The 18,195-nt window shown below is 39.2% G+C and overlaps 1 protein-coding gene and 1 long non-coding RNA gene across 5 annotated transcripts in view; both read right to left on the reverse strand.

Moving 5' to 3' along the window:
* Positions 1-18,195, reverse strand: part of pcdh1a (protocadherin 1a) — a 135,943-nt gene that overhangs the window by 101,786 nt on the left and 15,962 nt on the right. The window lies entirely within an intron of this gene.
* Positions 9,720-12,818, reverse strand: LOC129605123 (uncharacterized). The gene is made up of 3 exons (XR_008696662.1): positions 12,350-12,818; positions 12,160-12,212; positions 9,720-10,695 (listed from the first exon to the last, which is right to left on the reverse strand). It is a non-coding gene; the product is annotated as an uncharacterized LOC129605123 (long non-coding RNA).

Consider the following 18,195-nt stretch of genomic DNA (forward strand, 5'->3'; position numbering starts at 1 on the left):
AAGGTCATTGGCTCTACAACAAGATTATGACCCAAAACACAGGTAAAAGCACTAAACAATGGCTTAACATTGCAGAATTCTCTAGTGGCTGTCTAGACTTTTTTGGCAGGGTAAGAAGCTTCACTGACAGCAGGGGGGGGGGGGGGGGGGGGGGGGGGGGGGTGTTCGGAAAACTGGTATAGAAGATTTCACAAACTTCTGGCAGGATAAGAGGAAACTGGACTGTTGTTGACTGTCATACGAGACACTGACCTGTGCTCCCAGCAAATTATAAGGCACAGACACCTACAGTATGTTGTACATGTACAGTATGTTTTCTAAGGGTGGCTTTATCTAAAATGTACTCACATTAAAAGCAGTAAAACTAGAATAAGTATAAATACATTTCTTTTGATGCAACCATTGATAACCCCCTATTTTCCATCAGAGAAGCTGTTTAGAGGTCTGTATGAATTTACAGAACACACATAAATTAGGAAAAGTACAGACAGGATTGAATTATTTTTGTTTCAGCTGGGAAAGGCACTGTAGGAGCACAAACTCAGCAGTTGTTGGAATTTTTGAGCCATCATGTAGCTTATTCAAGCTCAGAATACAAGCATGTAGGATCCCATAGACAGGCTGGTTGCACCTTTGATTCTAGCAATACAGCGATTAAGTAGGGCTAAAGCATGTGCTAGAAATACCCAGTATAGGAAATTCACACAGCCTCATTTGACATAGGGGAGAGGCGGGTCCTCACTATTTCATTTCATTATAGTGGCCATGTCAAGTCAAGCTCCAGGGCAGCAACAAGTCAGAGGTAACTCCTATGTGACACAGTCAAGGTGATACTGTTTCTAAGGAAGTCACACAGTGTGACTTTGAAGAAAACCTCTGTATCATTTTATTTGGAAAATCTGATTCTTCATTGAGGTTCATATACTGTAGAATCTTTATTACATTATTATTGGTGGTGTTAGATTCCTGTATTCATTATTGTTAGTTATTTCACTTAGCACATGCAGTAGAGTTAGTGCATTTATTTCAATGTGAGGTTAAACACTTTTTGCACTCTCTTTGTAAGATGTTAAGAGCTGAAATCATGCAGAATGTTAAACTTTCTCTTATTCCAATAGGCTCCTAGAATTAAAAACTAATATTTGTTTTTATCACAGAACAATAATTATACCAACATATGCGTTAACCAATATCATAAGACTTTGATCATCTGCTCATAATTATTCTCTTTAAAGTGTAATAACTGGACAGGCTTCTAAAAAATACACACTAAACCCCCACAGGCTAATGCAGGTGATAATGAGTCAAGCTGAAGTATCTACCTCATTACTTTGAAAATACCACACCAGTGTCAACTCCAATACCTGTTTGAGTGATAATGGTTTGTTTTTGTTAGTGTGGGTTTTCTCCAACATAGCCACCAAAATGGCTGCAATTAAATATTTGAGGACCACCTTTGTCAAGATATTTAGATTCACTGTAATGCTTGTAGATGAAATCCATCCGTCCGTTTTGGTATTCTATCATAATACACATTAGAATGCATACTGTGAGAAACGGGGCCAACCGAGTCAGAGACCTTCCCTAATGATGCATTTGACAAACCCCACGTTTGTTCTTGCTGGCTGACATTTATAAATACTGGTTACACATACTGGTATTGCAAATCTAGTAACTCTCCCTCAATGCTAGGATCTGCATCTATATCAATTTGACTTTGTCTGCATGTGACATGAATATGCATCTCACAATATAACTTACTCACAGCCACTTTCCCACTCACCTTTTCTTATTAAGCATCTACTTCATTATCACAGTCCAGATGAAATCTCTGTTGCGCGCATAAAGTGTATCATAGATGGAGTTTTATGTGCATGAAATCTAAGTTTCATGATGTAGGAAAACCCTGAATAATGTCTTGTGCTCTGTGAAACCAAGGTACACTAACAATTAAAGTACTGGAAGGATGGAGGAGAAAAAGAAACATGAGGACCCTTATCTACTGGATTTGGAGTACAGAGGTTTTACAGAAGGTCTTGCTGTACCTGACGTATTCTTATATTGTCAGAGCCAGACAGCTATTTTGATAAACATATGCACCAATTACAAAATCCATTAATATCCATCATGTTCTGTCATAAATCATATAGCTGGGTACCAAGTCTGTCTGTAATTATTGGTGAACAAGAAGCAGAAGTCTGTGATTAGGTTTAGTCATTATTACCCTCCATGTGATTAATCTCAGCTTTGAAATAATAAATGGGGAAAATGAACCAGTTCTATGTCAGTGCGTTTGTAATTGTGAATTTGAGCATGACCTATTATGAAACCAAGTTTTGACAGAAATCTGTTTCTGTCAGTCTCTTCTTTCCGCCTTCACTTTGTCTGCGACAAAAACAACGATCAATGCTTTGTCATGTTTTTTTGTGTCAGAGCATCTAAAAATATCATGAAGCCTGCAAATGTCAAACTGAAATCTAACCATTTCCCTAGGTCTCGTTTCAATCTATAGTATTTAACATACTTTTGATGGGTGTCACAATATTAAATATAGTGTCCCTATGAGAGAAAAAAAAGACACAACTAAGTGCTTTGGTGAATTCTGTTCATTTGAACTGAAACAAAACATCATACCACATATCTCAACTGCACCAGTGCTCATTAGCTGCAATGCTTGTCTATTAACCTCAATGTATTCACACAATTATCCCTCTACCATAGAAAAGTCTTATTTTCCAACGACACTACAAGTTTGAATGCACACTTGTCATATTAATTCCCTGCTTTGTTTGAACACTCATTAAGGCTATTCCCTGAGCTCTTGCTGAAATTATACATGCTTTAGTGAATTTTATGTGCATCACACTTTTCCTTCAAGCTTCAGTGAACAGGAGATATCTTAAATACTAATTGTTAAAGGTTCATGTCCTGTCCACTTAGTACCAGGAAATTTTATTTGGATGTTCTAAATCCTAATCGACAGAGGTCCTAATTCAAATTCAAATTGCAGATTGCTCATCATTAAAGGTGGTTGCATACTTTAAAATTGCTATTGATCTCTTTGTTCAGCAATTTCTCTTCATTATGGCAGCCGTCAGATTTACCGAGCTGCATATGAGATTAAAAAAATCCCTCACCTTCCAATGGCAACACGTGGGGCCCTCTCTTATGTATAGCCTTGGCTCCCAGACAGCGCTGACTAATGTCTTCTGGCATGCAGGGTTTTAGGGAAATCAATTTTTGCACAATAACTAGTCCAGGCAAGAATCTGCCCTCTCAAATGAAGGAAAGCATATTACGGCTAATGCAAACGCTATTATCAAAGATACACAGTCATACATTATTTAATGTATGTTTCCTAAGTCTGACTCAAAAACAAGCATGAATAATTCATTTAGATTTTCTTACTTTTCTGAGCATAATTAATATTAAGAACATTATGTTTGCCACGATCAAACAATAAAGCAATGCAGCAAGGGAAGGAGACAGTGATCCCTTTACAGTATATGCTATTTTTAACAGCTATCCAACGGTGGTGTTAATTTGCAATGAGGGTTAGTCCAGTAGGTGTTTTGATTCAAGTCCAGTTTAAAGGTACAGTATAGCGATTGTTGTGGAGCTGAAAGGGGATCGCCTTTTGTTGCCCAGAGATCAATAAATAGACAGCAGCTATAATTGCCATACATGTAATGATGGCATTGGTCTATGTACAGTACCATAGTCTCAAAGCCTACAGAGGCAACAATGGGCTCACCACTTTGTGCTAAACCTTACTATGTAATAGCTACATCTGTTACCATTTTTCTTTCTATCATAATTTGATCATGATTTTCAACTAAACCTACAGGTGAAATCACCTTTGATTATACTCGTTATGTGAAATTAAGTTAGGCAAGAAAGTTTTCACTGTAAACGGTCTCAGCAGCTGGCAGTGCAACTGCTCATCAAATCTTTACACCAACAAGCAGCTGTTTGCTAAATTGTCCCAAAAGACCAATCTTGATAATCAACAATCATGATCACATTATCTGCATTTTCAAAAGCACTGGGATTTATACTACAAGGTTTCAGTGGCTGCAATTAGTGAATTATCTGGCATGGTAATTACTGACTTTTGAAGATAAATCATTCAGACTTTTCCATTTTAAATTAGATGCTTCAAACTTCCACACACTGAAATTATTCTTGGGATTTAGAGTTACAACTACTGCTTTAATGGCTTTACTGAAATTGCTCTAACTGTTGTCTAAATGTCACAGGCCACAATCCAGATGTCAGGTCTTTTATACAAGGCCTGGGGGAAGCATGATAAAGGTTGCAAATGTCACTTTTGTCTGATAAAGTATGGAATGGCAGATTTTTGTTATCTTTGCACTTATGGTTCTTGTAGTGAAGCATGTACAGAAGCTGCACCGACCGAACAGGTGAGTCTAGTGAATGACAAAATTAATTAACAAAGAAGGTTCATTACACTTTTACTTTGCACAGACGCTAACAACTTTTTAAAACTGAGAAAAGACATGAATCCAGTTATAGATTTGTAATCCGTAACTGGACTAAACAATGGAATGTAAAGATGCAGTTTATTTATTTAATAAAGTTTTCAAAGTTGAAAGACAATCATTTTAGTATCTGGATAGTTTGGGGGGGTTACACCATCTGTAGTCTACTACACAGTTAGCCATTTCTTTTTACAGTACATGCACCTGCAAGTAGAGTGCATATCTCAAATTAATAAAAAGCTAAATTATTTTGGTTCATTTTTTATTTTAAAACCCAATAAATTATGCTGCAAGCTGACTGTGCTTTATTAAACCAGCACAAAAGCAGGCTTAAGTTGAAAGTTCCCTTTCTAATTAACTACGTAAACATGTAAACATGGTTGCCTAACCTTTTATTACAATCCTATGAGGATGGAGGCATGATGTTTTGCAAACCTATTCAATAAAACATATATTATTAATTTTCTAATGCATTAAAATCCTGCAATCAATTGTTCCAGCAAATGCCAATGCCAAGGTTAAATCTTGAATTGCCTGCTGATGGATTAAAGAAGTGGGCTATAGCAACTAAAGGCATATTGTGATGCCTCTGTCCATAGGCTAAATTGAGTGAGCTGATTGCAAGTTGTGGTGCAGGAAGCAACACAAGCACATGATTATGTGGTGGGAGGCGCTGCTGCTCTGTGATTTTGCAGCATCAGTAGTTTCTGTGCCAACCTGTTTATGATACCAACTTATTATTTCGGTTAAAAGTGAGACAGGCACATGAAGCTGCTAGAACATGTTGTTCTACCGTGCATTTGCATTATACTGACAAATGAACTGCTACTACTAATCTGCCTCTCAAGCTATGATTCCCCTTATTTAAATGTTTTGCAGCAGGAATATGATGATTTTGACATCGTCATGAAGGATGCTGCTCTCCACACTGTACTGAGAATTGGTTTATTAAATACAGTACAGAGTACCTGGAAATCCTGGCTAGCTCCCTTTTATCTCTTTTATCTGTTATTAGGTCAGAAAGTGTCTGAATTATTTCTTGAATTCATCCCTTTTGTTTTTGCATAAAACATAGATCAGGATATTAGGCTGTTTATATATTCTCTTTCATGATTCCGTGTGAGAGAATGCCTTGATCACATGCTAGTTAATGGGGAGCCCCTTCTTATTCATGGCATTAGATACTGGTGCAGGAGCATCGTTGTTATTTATCTTTTTCCCTCTTTGTGTTTGTGGTAAGCAATTAAAATAACTGGGTCACTGATTATTGAACTTGTGCTTGCACACTGCAGCACAGTGGTAAGATACAATATTGGATCTTTCTTTTGATGGCTCACTGTGGAATGTGTTTCATATGTCTTGATGAAAGCAGGAGGAAAAGGATGAGGTAAGAAGAGGCGGCAGTCTTTAGATTACTCTTTTTATGATCCTTGTACAAGATAAACAATACATATATACATATAATGTAGTTGGCTGGTGAGTGGCCTATTGTCCCATAAATATCACAAGAGAAAAGGGCTGCATAGCAATAGGAAAGATTCTTGGCAGTAAGTTCAGTGATTGTAAAAAGATCAAGAGGGTTTCTGACTGACATATAGACCTGACATGAAAACCATTTCATTTAAAAAGACTCATCTGGAGTGCACCGCCAAAAGATATTATTTTAAGTACCCCTACCATGCAAAACCAATCTGAGTGATTACTCATAATCTCTCCCACAAGCACCAACACCACACCAGCATGAAATAAATAACACACAAGCCCAACTGTGACTGGAGTTTAGGTTCCCCGACAGCTAGTGAGACCTGTAAAAGATCCCAAGGCAAACTGATTACTGCCCCCATCAGTATATGGGCTGTCACTATTATTGAGAAACTGTCAGAAGCATTTTTGGAGCCATCCCAATCTAATGTGAGTATCAGTCATGTAGGACTGCTGGGGGAATCTAATACCCTCTCTCATTAGCCCATTAACCTTGTTGTTTGATGTCAAATTCATTATTATTTAGTGGTCTTTTGTCTAGAAGGCAATAAACTAGTTCCCGTTTACTGCCATGATCTAAGTATTTGATTTTGTTCCGTCTCCTGATGAACAGACCCGTGCAGAAACAGACAGATCAATAGGTTGTCAGACAGACAGTATTTCACTGTATGCTTAAAATCGTCAAGCTAATTGCATATCCCCTAGATGCCTGGAGTTCAGGCGGCTTCTTTGCTGTTATCCAAACAAACAAGAGCTTACATCTCTGCGCAGCTTCCTGTCTCACAGCCTTGTTTCCAAGGTAACCATGTCAGATGAACCGAGAGGGGGACTGACGCCCTCCAGAGAGCCAATCCTCTCTCATCCAAAGTTTGTCTCACTTTAGGTCATGTGACACCTGTTCCCATGACAACCAGGTTGGAGGGCAGTCTGGATATCTCTTTGATCAAGGAAAAATACCACACATGCCAGCAAGCAACCTTGAAATCAAGGAGGGGATGCAGATATGCTATGGCTATTTATGGAGATGTAATAAGCTCATGTCTGATCATTCATAAAAGACGTTTCACAGGAAAATCAGAAGCACATCTATGTAGATGTCACAATATCACAACAAAATATAAACCAAATCTAAAAAATAATAAATTAATATTTAACCTACAGTAGATTACAGAGTAGCTGCTGTGTTATGTGTTGAACAAAAGCAAACAAAGGTAAGAACCATGATTCCTACATGAACGCTTAAATATCAGTGTTTGGTATTATTATTACAGGCTTAAGAATAAAAAAGCCTAAAACAATACAACAGCTTGAATGTAAATGACAAAAAGTTTTAAACTGAGAAGATGCCTGTCTTCTCTGCTCTTGGCAGCATTAATCACCAGCAGCAGAGTCACAAAACAGATTTTATTTTGTGAGCAGGTGGCCTTAAAGCCTTAAAGGTCTTTTGGTCTATGATAAGCATTTGGCCTTTCTAAGCCTTTGAGCTCTCACAAACAAAGAACCATCCCAAACCTCTGGGCTGAGGTAAATGGTTGACTTTTCCAAGCTTTTAGTCTGCACAAAGCTGTTGGAAAGCATCCATCTGATAAGGGTTTCTCATGGGTATCCTTTCATAAAAAAATGTGATGGGCAACAAATTGGCTTTAGACACCTGTCGAATATAAAAGACTGGCAGGGTTTTTTTGTTCTACAGTCTTTGCAACACACTGCAAATAACAATACAAGATTAACATTTAAAATAATAAAAATATCCATATAGTCTCTTCATATGTCTTTTATAGCCTGGCTTCAGAATAGTTGCATCATATACTGGAAAATGGCTCACATCTGACAAATGAAAGAGACATCGCACCAAGTGTTTTGCTAGCAACGTCAAAAGAAAGCAAATGCAACAGGGTTATATTTCAGTAGCAGTATTCTCAACAAACTTTGAAAAGGGAGGCCAAGAAGAAATATACTCTTTGATCTCGCTCACAAACCTGCCTTGAAGAAAATCTAAAAAAAAATATTTAAAAAAGTGTCTTTCACTTGGGCAAAGTGCAAAATCTAATTAAATCAAAACTACAATAAACTCAGAAAATGTCTTGGAGAAATTGAACCATCCATATTTAAGAGTCCCAATAAACAGAGATGTTAAACTGAATTTTAAGTTGCTTGAGGCAAGTCTATGCAGAATTAGGTCTGAGTGTTTGGCCTAAGCTTCTGGACAATTTATCAAGGCCAAGTAGGGTGTCTGAAACTTGAGATAGACTGACCAGTTAATTGTGGCGGCCTAATTTGTTGATAAGGCTTCTTTTTTAATGAAAATACTCCTCCCTGAATTAAGGCTTACAAACAGATTCATCATGAGCTGCCAAATGCCTACAGGCTAATTAATTAAGTAAGTATGTTGCAATGAAATAATATTTAATGCAGTTTGTTGCATCAAATATTATTTTCAGAAGTAATTCAGAAGCCTGCAACTGCAAATTTTCATATGGGTGTAGAATTAAGTTTCTATTTACTAGGATACACATAGTTAACTGGGGCCAATATTTAAAAAAAGGGGAATCTCTACCTCACACCCACAAAAAAATAAAAAAAACATGCACAGTTGCATCTTCATTTACAGAAACAGGACAGAATTAGCTGCTGTTTGGATACGAGGAGCACAGTTTTAATTGGAAGTACATGGCCCCACATTGGGCACCAATTATGCTGGGATTTTACAGAGCACGAATTCGGTGACATTACATTAGATAAAATGATTAGCAATTATCATAATAATTGTGTATAATAATAAAAGTATTCAAAATTAATTATGGGAACCAGGTGCGGAGAATGTGACTTGCGGTTGTATATACTTGTATAGTGTTTAGAAACTCAGCAGAGAGGAAAGAACAATAAAATTAGAATTAAAAAATCCAAATCCCTGCCATGTGCAGAGTAAGCTTGTGAAAGCACTCCAGCAATGATTAACAAGCAGCAATTAATAAACCAGCATCATCATTAACGCTGCATGGCCATATGATCTTATGACACAACACACAATATTAAAGCATCATGCAAACAATATTTAAGCTACTTTGTCTGCTCAAACTAATGCCTGTTAATTGTTGCTGATATGAAGAATGGAATCTGCATCCATGACTTGTTGATGTCCACCCTTATACTGTACACAGTGGAGTTCAGATCACCTTTGTTACCCATTCTCTCTTCAGCATGTGTTTCCAGGCAAATGTGAAGCTACAGGGTTGAGAATCAGAACCTCTAAGTCTAAGTCTATAGGTCTCAATGGGACAGGGTGGATTGCCCTCCTAAGGTGGGAGGACTGTTCTTGTCCCTGATGGAGGAGTTAGTTAGAGGGTCTTGTGAGGGAAGGACAAAGGTAGGTTAGATTTTGACTTTGGTTACAGAATATGAAACCCTGCTTTTTCCTCTTGAGCCCAATGTTCAATGACCTTGCGATTTATTTCTTTATTTATGGTATAATAAGAGGACTACTATAGATGAAGCATGGTGTGGTGCACAGCATACCATAAGGCAGGCAAAATGGTGTATGCTTAATTCATTAATCTGTACGTTTTTTGAGGAACAAAAAAGACATTCTGGCTCGTACTCTAGTGCAATAGGTGCAGAAAATGAAACCACAATCAGGGCGGCTAAATTAACTAGATCTGAATACCAGTACTGAGTACCAGTAAATAATACCACCTTGTACTGTACTGACAGTCAATAAACTGTACAGAATACCGCTCAAAGGTTCTTTTTTTTATTTTGGTACAGTACAGTATAAAAAAAAAACATTCTGGTTTCAGAAAGTTCCATGCTGTAGACATCCCCTAGCATCTGAAATCCCCCTGGTGGGCTTTGACGGTGGTGTCAACAAGCAGCCAAAGATTTCCAGTTTAGAGCAGATACTGACATACTCAGCCCATAGCAAGGCTCTGTGGAGTAGAACGAGCAAATGGGGATAGAGGCACAGCTGGGGAGTTGTATATTGTCACTTTGTCTTACGCATACAGTACTGTATAAACCAGTGTCCTTTAGGCTTGCTCATGAACACCCATGACGCTCTCAAATTAGCAATACAAAGCTAAACAAAGCTTCAGATTTAATGTATTTTGTATTAAAAGCACATCATACAATTCAGAATTTAGTCTGCCAGCTACTGTAGTAAATAAGACCATTATTTACTACAGTAATACAGTAATAATTAGTACAGACCACTAATTAAGAAATATTAGTCGAACTAGAATGCACATTTGGGTTTTGCTTAGGAAGTAAATTCTACCACACCTGTCTACGGTTTACAGTACCTTACCTCTCGATCGTAAGCAGAGATAGGCTCCAAGATCCCCGCAACCCTTGTAAGGACTAACTAAAACTAAATCTACCACCATAAAATAAAAACAGTAGGGAGGCGTTGAGCACTCTGGGTCCTGTACAATAAACGCTGTTAAATCACACAACTGTGACTAAAAATGACAGAGGGGAAGAATAATGTCTCAAATGAACAAGTGACATAATCGCTATTGACGTGTTGTTTTATCTATCTTTAGATAAACCCATGGAGGGACCAGAGCAGACAGGCACAGAGGGAGACAGTTGATGATTTGATGAGGCCACCGCAAAATGTTGACACAGGATCTGTGGTCACCCCAGGCACATCTGGCTGGGCATTTAAAAGCTTTGATTTAGGTTCGTCACACTCGCCTCGAGTCCACAAAAACTAAGACAAAGGTTAGAAAAAAAAAACCACAAGGTGTCAATCAAGACTGACAGGTAACCCTCCGAAAAACGCATCTCAATATATTAACAGTCAAACTCAATGTACAGTCATTGACTGAGATGTCAATGGCTGTCTATATATGTCTATGTCTATCTATACTGCAGTTGCAGTGCATCGACTTTCTGTGAAGTGGTCTGGGTTAAAAACATGACTTCACTGTAAGGAGTGGCAGAGTAGGACATGGCTAAAATGCTCAAATGGGATTTAATGACCCAAAATTTGTCCAGCTGCCAATAAGGAAGGGAGGTTTGGCAGTAATTTGAGTCAAGTGTGAGGTTTAGGAGCGACAGTTATTTGGCTCTTAGGGAGAGACAAAAGGGGAGAGCAGTGAACCGGTGAGAGAAATTGCTTGTGCCTAGGTTAATGGGGCAACCTGGTAAAGTGAGGCCAAAGACAACACAGTGTGAAATTTAAAGCAATCATTAACAGATAGAGAAGATAAAATGAAGATAAGCAAATAACTCAAAAAGTTAATCACTGATGATTTAAAGACAAACATTAAGTAACAGTATCATACAGTACAGTAAATCTGCTAGACAATATCATGTGACACCTGACAAAAAGCCCTGGTTCATTTTTGTAAAAATGCAGGTTTATAGCTCTGTTTCCTCGGGTTTTGTGGCTTCAATGTGTAAAATGGGTAAATGCTGAGCAGAGCACATCTTCCCTGCTACCCTCGATAAGCAGACAGGAAGGTATGATGCCAGAGTGAGAAAAGGGTCAGAAAGAGCAGGCACCATTTGAGTCTGCGAAAGATTCTCCTCTGGAACTGTGGTTTCACGTCACACGCCACGGTTTCATACCAAAACACTTTCCAAACACCAACAATCTCCCCTGAGTTCCATCTAATTCAACCGTTTTTCTTTTATTTTACAGTTTTTGTAAAATCTTAAATTCTTATTTAACTGAACCATGACCATTGTCTTTACAACATGTGACAACTGAAAATGTACCTAATATAAGTAATGCAATTCTGTCTAGGCATTCCTGCAATTTTACTGCCCATCATCACACTACAACTGCAGCTGCAGCATGACAGTATTTTAGCATAGACCTTTCAAGCAGGGAAAAAGAATGGAGTACAATATAAGTTAACATAAGTTAAACAATAATTTCAAATATTAATACATTTAAAAGTATTTTCAGACTATTTCAATGTCATCTACTTCAAGCTTTTAGATCTTCTAAATTAAATTTTCGATCCCTGATGTTATTAAATGTCCCAGTAGTAGTTAGATGAACAAACAAGCATGTGTATGAACAATTATGAACAAGTGGAGCTCTAAATTCTGTTGAGATGACAAACTGAAACTGATACATTAGCTGATAGTTTTTACCAAAACAGTAATAAATAAAAGGAAGGAAAAGGAAGGAAAGTTTAAAGGCACAAAAGGGTAGAAATACCTGAACACAGTTTGAGGTATGTCAGGGTCCATAACTAGTCCCATCTCCTGCCACTAAATAGGAAATAGACCAATTCACTGCCTTGCATCCATTTCAGAAAATAGACAGCATTTGATAGATAACACTTCACATGAGGGATTTGCAAATGAGCACATTATAGTTAAGTTGTTCAGCAGTGTGTTTTGCCCACCGGATGCTTTGTAGGTGTTCTGGGGAATATTCTGCAGGATTTCAGCAGCTCCACATATTTGTCTCTAAAGAAAGTAAATATATGATTGGGTGCATGTGCATGGTTTTTGCATTTTTCTTTGCTCATCAAAAAATAAAGTGTTGGTTCCTTCTTAATGAACTCCCAGTATATTGCATTTTATAAATATTTCATAGAACAGACTAAGGTAAAAGCCCCTCTCCTTTATTTCTAGAGCAAACCAATGCTGTCCCATTTTGTCTCATACAAACAAAACCCAGAAGCTTACAAGTTAAGCTCCAAACAAAACATCGCCATCTATTAATTATAAAGAGTAATAAGGGTTTTATGTCAGTCATACTGTAGGTAGTTAGTTTATTAACAACAACTACAACAATGGAGCTTTCCTTGTGTTTTTGCATTGTACCATAAATATGGCTTCAGAAATACTGTAAACAGTGCAACTGTATTTAGTTTAAGCAACAGTAGTTAAAGTAAAGCAGCACGATTTATTACAGTATATGCAATCAGTAGAGCAGGCTTGGAATACACTAAAACAAACTGCTTAACCTTTACAAGAAGAGCATATTATCTGTCATTCACCTCTAAAGGTGGCAAAAACAGTAATAAAGAAATAAATGTACAGTATGTATAATTACTCCCCTTATGATGATAAGAAGTTGTTGTTACACTACATTTAAAAATGTGCGTACCTAAGTAATGCACATTAATTAATTAGTAATTAATAAGTAATAGTATATTTCTTATGCTGATTATTACCCTTTCAAACGAGTACTTGTTTCTCTCGGCGTTGCAGAGATTACTTGTGCTACTGCGTGACATCACACAGTGCATATTCTCATGAGCTGTACTGTAGCTGTCACTTCTACAGCAAGACTAACACAAGTTAGGGTAAACAGTTGTTCCTCCAGCTGTCTCAGGTTCTTCCTCACCACTGTCTGCACGCTCGCCATTAAGTACACACGTGGACAAAAATGTGATGCTCACCATTACGAATCGCTTGTATAATGAGGAAGTCATGAATAATACAGTAACCAAGTAATACTGTAGAAATGATTAAGCTCTAATGCCTATTAGAGGCTGCTTTTAGTTCCAGCACTACACACAGTAATGCAGCTAATGCTGACCACAAAGCCCTGCTAAACCTGAGCAAATGTTTGCCTCTCTGATACTAAATATGCTTTATTATATCCATGTCACTTTTTTTGTCAATGATTGATGGAGATTTATATCACGTCTATTCATATCCAGCTATCTGAGGCTTCATTGTTGCCCAACATATCATGATAAATGACGCACATTCCCTCGCCGTTGTTCCAATCATAATATTCACTTTTTCAATCCAACCGAATACAGCCCATGCCGAAATCACGTACAAATATGCTCTAAACCAAACACGCCACATGCTACAGGAAATCTACTGTAAGATATCCACAATGACAAGGATTAGTTTGTCACATGCTTTGATATTTGACGCTGGTCAGAAAGAATGAAAGCTGCCAACTTCAATAAGAATCGTCTCTAATCACCAAAATGAGGAATGGCCTTTCTGACCTCTTAAACTAATATGCAACTTCACACCATTCTAATATGCCTCTCTAAATATCAGGTATAACATCTAACAAAATAACCCCGCACCCAATCAGTCATTAATCTTAGCTTTAAACATGTAATTGGCTATGCAGCCATAGAGTGATTTATCCACTGAGGCATGTCTTAATGAGCATACGTACAGTGGATGAAGAGACAGAGAGGACGTAAGACATACAGTATTCCTCCCACCTTCTTATGCAAGATCCATTTACATTACAGAGACACTGGCACAATATGAATCACCTCAGTTCAACATTTTCACTTTTCAAATTAGATGTAACCCTGGTACAGATTTTTCTGACAGGTTAATACCAGATATCAACGAATGCTCATAGGCAAAATTACTTTCATATTAAATATTATGTCTTCTTTCATTCGAGTTGAGGAGACACATAGAAGATGCAAGTGTGCTTGTCAGGCTGTTAGTTCCTCACTCTCTGTTTTATTGCTGTAATTATGCTCATCAGTTCTACGTGTGCTCAAATAAGCAGACCTGATATGAGAGACCATCAGTTCTATGCCAGACTGTGTTCACACGGTGACCATTCTGCAGCTGCATTCTGTACCAGACGTCTACCGGACAAAAAATGACTCGGTTCTGATCCTTTTGCTTTGCCTTTATCTTTCCCCTTACTGAACGGACTTATGCCCTGGGATTGTTTCCTGCCTGTCAAACCTGGATCAGATACTTGGATTGTACGGTAAAGTCCAGTATATGGAATGCTTTAGGGATTTATAAACTGTTTTGGAACTTGTGCACTTGTACTTGGAAGATGTACTGTATGCACTTTTCTAAATCACTTTATTGAAAACTCATTAGTTCACTGGGAAATTATTACATGAACTGTGTGTGGGATTGTGTGCTTGCCTCTCTCGCTCTTCTATAACCTTATTATGAAGACACTGTCCAGCTGATACGCCGCCCGTGGCTCCTTCTGCGAGGGATGTGAGCTTCTGCTTACGCCTTTTGCACTCCACTACTCGTCTTCTCCCGATCAGCCCTCTCCGGCTACTTCTGAGCAATTACAGTAATGCACGCACTCGTTGGATTGCTCTGCTCTCCAGCTCGCTCCTGTTGCCTGCACGTTGCAACGTTGGGTCTTGCACTGACAGAAAGGTTCACAGATTATTCCTGACAAGAGTTTTACCATGAAACTGACTTTCTCCGGGAGCAGAACGTGAAATTTGTAAACTAATTAAATAACGTAAAGAGTTTTAGTCATAGACAATGAAGGATAAGTTACTATTGTAAATATATTCAAACGTAGCACTGACACTGTACATAGATATCAATGACTGATTATTCAAAGAATACTTTAAATACTACTAAATTGCCCATATTCACAAAAAATAGTTTGCTTCAGTGAAGGAAATGTGTAATTTGTGGATTTTATCCTCCTCTATCCAAGCAGCTTGGGTAAAACTGAGAGACAACTCAGGCTGTTCTATCTCAGAGAGCCATGTGAGCCCCTGTGCTCTTGGCATAGTTTTCTTCACAAAATGTAAACACCTGCATCACTGCTGTGCTCCCACTAATTAAAACTCTGTCTGTCTAATGAGAGCCATGTCTGTCAGGCCCCTCCACACACTTAATAAATCACAGCTCTTCAGGTCTGCTTTATTCCACAGCACAGAGAGAAACGTGTGCGTCTCTCAGACACTCCCTCCTGCTGCCCTGCTTGTTCTCAGCATTCAACATGAGAATTCATTGTCGTTGCCGCAACATCTGGTTAGTAATAACAAAGAAAATGTGGCGCAGCAGCTCAAGCTAAATCTCTTTGGTGGCCCTGTGGTACAAAACTTGATTTCCCCTAACCATTGACACAATGAGACAGGTAATCTAAATTACATTAATGGAAAAGGCCAGTCAATGGTGTCAATTCCTTCATCCTCAAGGAGCTGCCTGCACACACATCATTACAGTCCAGGTAGAACTGACAAAGGGTCTAAGACTTTCATCCTGAGCCTATGGAGGTCTGTGCATCCCTCCTTATAGTGTACGTATATGCATCCCCATACATTACTGACCCACCATTCTTTTCGCAATCATCATCACAATCAGAATTAAACTGGATTAGATCAAATGCAAGCCTACCCTACTAACTGTGTTCCTCCTTTGACAAAAGACACTCTGACATCCTGTTGATGGGTTATGTCCAGCTCTACAAGAGTGCTGTAGCTGCCTCTCTCCTTGAACCTCCTCCATGCTCATCAGACTGTGCTCTAACACTCTTTCAGAAAGATCAGTTTCAGAGAGATAGAGTATGTCATGCTAAAAGATACTTTCCACAACATGAGGAATACTGCTAGGGTTTACTCTACAGATTTAAAAAGTCTCCTAATTTGCCAGCAGCATGTCACAAACTGAGGCTATATGTCACCTTAATCCTTTGAGGTCTTTCAAGAGGAGCAAGAGAAATGTTTACTGTACATGCACAGTATAAGGTACAGAAACATACTCTGACTGATACGGACTGCAGTACATGCTAAGCTAGCTATAGTGTAGTTAATTGGCAGAAAAGTTCTAAAATAATGAGTATAATTTATATATATATATATATATATATATATATATATATATATATATATATAGAGTACGCTCGCTGGATAGCTCAATCGGTAAAGTCACAGGACTTACATGCGGGGGGTTCCCGATTCGAATCCCCGTTAGGGCGAATATGCATCCAGTGTGGGTCCTTGGGCAAGACCCTTCAAGCTACCGCCTACCTCATATCATGAGAGACAATGAACCACATGAGATACCGGCTCAGACGTCGCCCGGTCTAACAAGGTCTGCGTCAGGTGTTGGGGAACCAGAGCACCTTGGCGAGAAGTGGGCTACTGGAACAAGAAAGAAATGGCTGAGATGCGAGAACAAGGCTCTGTTGGAATGCTACTACTCAAGTAACCCTAGTCAGAGGGGTTACATGCAAAGAATGTGCGGTGAATGGGAACGGAGAAACCCACATTCAAGGCTGACGGCGAAGCAACTAGTAGCTCAGTGTTCCAACATCCACAAACGGCAACTGCTATCACAACTTGAGATTGACGAGATACAACACAAATGCTACGGCAAGGGGAAGCCAGGACGCCAGGTCAGAGGGGAGGTTTCACCATCTCACCAACTGGAAATTGGGTACGAAGCCCCAATAAGCACAGATACGCTGAGCGAGGCAGCGACTGACCTGAAAGATAAGATCATGGCGAGATTGAACAGGCAACCCCGAACCCCACTACAACGGCTAAGTGAAGCACCATCAGAAAGTCTCATGGAAGATGTGAATGCAGCATTGAGAGCGATCCCTACCACAACAATCACAGAAACCAATGAGCTGATATACGCTTCAGTATCAGTGATCCTAGAGATGCTTGGCTATAAGAGCAACCATGGGAGCCATGAGAAACAATACCCACCATGGAAACGAAGGTTGGAGGCAAAAATCAAGGCAGCTCGGAGGGAAGTGAGCCAAATGACAGAGGCCCAGAGAGGTGCAATGAAAAGACCAATGCCTAAGAGGTACAGCCAGATGACCATACCTGAAGCACTCGAAACTGCCAAGCAAAAGCTACAAGCCTTGGCCAGCCGCCTAAAGAGATACACCAGAGATAACGAAGCCAGACGAATAAACCGGCTGTTCGCAACACAACCTGCGAAAGTGTACTCTCAATGGCAGGGTAATAACAACAGAGCAGACCCACCAAGGCTGGAAACTGAACAGTACTGGAAGGGTATATGGGAAAGGGAGGCATCACACAACAGTGATGCACAGTGGCTGGTGGATCTGAGGGAAGACCACAGCAACCTCCCTGAACAGAATCCAGTGACTATCACAGTGGCAGACATCCAACATAGAGTCTCAGGTATGAAAAACTGGACAGCACCTGGCCCTGACATGATCCACGCCTACTGGTTAAAGAAGCTCACTGCAATCCATGAGCGCCTGGCAGCACAAATGAACCAGCTGCTAAGGGATGGGACTCACCCTGAATGGCTAACCGAAGGGCGAACGATCCTGATAATGAAGGATCCCTCAAAGGGCACAGTCCCATCCAACTACCGGCCAATAACCTGTCTCTCCACAACATGGAAGCTCATGTCAGGCATCATCGCAGCTAAGATAAGTGGGCACATGAGTCAATACATGAGCGAAGCACAGAAGGGCATTGGTAAGGATACCAGAGGAGCCAAACACCAACTCCTGGTAGACAGAACAGTCGCCCAAGACTGCAGAATG

The sequence above is a fragment of the Betta splendens genome, chromosome 14 (genome assembly GCF_900634795.4).
Source record: "Betta splendens chromosome 14, fBetSpl5.4, whole genome shotgun sequence".
Classification (NCBI taxonomy): domain Eukaryota; kingdom Metazoa; phylum Chordata; class Actinopteri; order Anabantiformes; family Osphronemidae; genus Betta; species Betta splendens.